The sequence below is a fragment of the Canis aureus genome, chromosome 13 (assembly GCF_053574225.1).
Source record: "Canis aureus isolate CA01 chromosome 13, VMU_Caureus_v.1.0, whole genome shotgun sequence".
Lineage (NCBI taxonomy): Eukaryota > Metazoa > Chordata > Mammalia > Carnivora > Canidae > Canis > Canis aureus.
In genome coordinates this window covers 60,474,348-60,477,429 of record NC_135623.1, presented here as the reverse complement: position 1 = coordinate 60,477,429, position 3,082 = coordinate 60,474,348, and the positions used below count along the sequence as shown (strand labels likewise).

General features: G+C 39.1%; 1 pseudogene; it reads right to left on the bottom strand.

Annotated features, from left to right (window-relative positions):
* Positions 1-809: 809 nt before the first annotated feature.
* On the bottom strand, positions 810-1,639 carry LOC144281682 (large ribosomal subunit protein eL6 pseudogene; annotated as a pseudogene).
* Positions 1,640-3,082: the final 1,443 nt, after the last annotated feature.

The window sequence follows — 3,082 nt, the reverse complement described above, 5'->3', positions numbered from 1 at the left end:
TTTTTTCCCCATTCGCATGCCTTTGTATCACATTTGTTTTTATTCACTGTGGCCCACTGTGCTGATTCACCCTTACTTACCCTTTGGTCAAGTATGACCATTTCTAAATTTGTCCTAAAATATTTGCACTAAGGTGAATTCATCCCACCTGGTATTTGTGGTCTTTAGTTTTCTTCCATGTGATTTTTCTTTGTGCATTTTTCTTCTGAACTTAACCCTATTTATACTTGTTACTGTCTCTAACATATATTCAGGTACAAATGTTAGACTCTAGCCATTATAACTCTTAGGGGTTACCCACAGAAATGTGAGGTCAAATAGTTATTTAAATATAACTCAATTATTTACCAACGAATTTAGGGACAATAAATATTATGTAAGAGATGATCTGTTAAATGACATTTTTTTGTCAAATGGTAGGATCCCAAGAGAAATGCATCAAATTATGAAATTATATAACAGTTTTAAACATGACAAATGTGTTCTGCAAGCAGAGTTTCTGTGCTACTTCATTGTTCTGTTAATTGCAGGTTAAAGACTAAAATAAAGTATAGATATGACATTCCCTTTCCGACACTGAACACTAGGTACACGCGGAATATGGTCCTGTAGTGAACTGCCTCTATTTTTTCCCTCGAGGTTTGTCCCCATAGTATTAACTTAAAATTCTCATCCTTAAATGTATATTTTTTTGAGAATGAATATAGAAGGAGCATCCCAGAATTTTACTGTTCTACTGCCCAAATGTTTTTCTTTTCTTTTTTTTTTTTTTTTTTGAGGTCATGATTCTTTTTAAATGGATCAGTTATTTAGAACATCAAGTTGTGAGGATAAACTCCATTTGTAAGAGAAAACAGAAGAGCAGAGGTAATCTTGAAGCTGAGGAACAGTTTTAATTTGTCGCAGAATTTGATTAACTTTGCGCTGTTCTGTAATCTCCTATTTCTCTTTCCCTGTGTCAGAGACCTCACCTTCCTGGCATCTGGGCTTGTGCAGCTTCTTGAAGCAAGCATCAGTGAGATGCCCTGGGATTTTCACACTGCTGACACCAATTTTGCTGGAAGTGGCATTCACAAATTTCTGGTGTGTTCTCTACAGAACTCAATTGAGGGCCAGAGGTCAGGTTACAAGCAGCAAGCCACTCCTCAGTGGCTTGAGGAAAACCACCCTCTTGACTCTTCGGGTGAGGATGACCAAAATGGTGCCGGGAGTGATGCTAGCTCAGAGTTTGCTCACATGCTGACTGAGATTTTTTGCTGTGGCTCAACAGCTTTCGAGGCACATCTTCAGTAGGATAATATACCCAGGCGTTTTGCAAAGTTTAACCACTTGGATACCACCATTCTTGTAACCATCAACTAGTTCCCTGACAGGAGCAAGAAACTTCTCCTTTGGCTTTTCAACTCTGGATTTGGCTGCTGAATATTTCCCCTTGTACATGGCCTTCCTGGAATACAGAGCCAATCCAGAAAATCTGCCTCCCTCCTCTGACTAGGACAGGGTTTTGGCTGCCATGGGGCTTCATCTTCTGCATTTTTAGCCTTTAGTTATCCTTCGAGACCCTGCTACCAGCATAAGCTTTCCTGTCTTTAGGTTTCTTCTCATTAAAATCTACTATCTCAGTTTTTTCACCTACCATCTCGCTTGAGGATGGAAAAGAGCTTGAGGCCATGTTTTTTTGACTGGTCAGCACTATAAGAGTCTATGCAAGATCTAGACTAATGACAACTGGAGAGAGGAAAAGGCTGTAGGGGGAAGCCCCTGCACCAAAAACCAACCTCATTTTTGCACGTGGATCTATATGTACTCTATCGGCATCTTATTAGTAAACCACCCCCAAACTGTGAAATACATGGATTTAATTGTTTTTGAATCTCTACACAGAAGTACTTCATAGTGAAATTGGGCACTCCATGAGCTATTGTAAAATGTGAGGTAAGTACACTTCTCATTAGATAATCAGCACCTGCTGTTACAGGCAGCTTAGTTGCCTAAAAATAAATTAATTTAATTAAATTTGAATATAGGATACCTTCATCTTTCTGCACATTTATATGCTTAGGATGTCAAGCTTGAATGTGAATTCCAAAGGAAATTCTGTTGTATATTTTTTTTTGCAGAGAAGCAAGAGCTGCTTTTCCCATTCCTACTGTAAGCTGCTTTGAACATCATTTCCAACGAATGTGCCAATTTGGTGAATGGTGTGAGCCAAGGTTTGCTGATTTCAAAGCCAGCTCACATCACTGCAAATATTTCATTTCTGTTTTTTGCATGCAGGATCAAAATGATGAAAGCTGACTTGTTCTCTTGTGATCTAGAAAAGACTTAGTTTTGGGTCAAGAATCACTGACAACTTTACCAAATGTTTTCTTTCATGTTTTGTTTTCCCTTACTCACTCACTCACTCACTCTCTCACTCACTCACTTACTCACTTGGAGAGCTTGAATTCATTATTACCAATCACTACATGTACCTAGCTCTACTCGGCTGGTAGTTTTAAGGATCAGAAATGTGGTATTGGAGTAGGGACTGGCAAGAGCTATTCGGGGGTTGGCGATCAGGACAAGTCTCCAGCTTCAGGAAAGAGTTGGAACCAGAACACGAGGGCAAAAGCATAGTCATGAGAATTGAACAGTTATTATGCAGAGACAAAGATATTTAAGAAAAAGCAGAGCCCAAGTATATGAGCAACTCAGACCAATTAAAATTTTTTCCCCAATGACATGTCAGCCTACTGATAGCTGAATGTCTGTAAATACCTGTGCCGGTCCTGGACTTTACTTAATCCCTGTCCAACTACCTGCCCTGATAACATTTCTGGAATCCTGAATTACCTATAGTTTCCAATTAATAATGTGGATGTCACATCTACACTTCCCTTTATTAAAGGAAGTTGGAGTCCTATTAGTTTAAGCAAAAGAACACAGAGGCTTTAGAGAGCTCTGGTTCCAGATGATGACATGGAAAGATCCTGAACTCCCCTCCTCCGCTGACACACCAGATCCACACCTAGTTATGCAACTACTCCTCCTGAAGAAGAAAAAAACTCAGGTTTTAGAAATGTAAGTATCATATAATAGT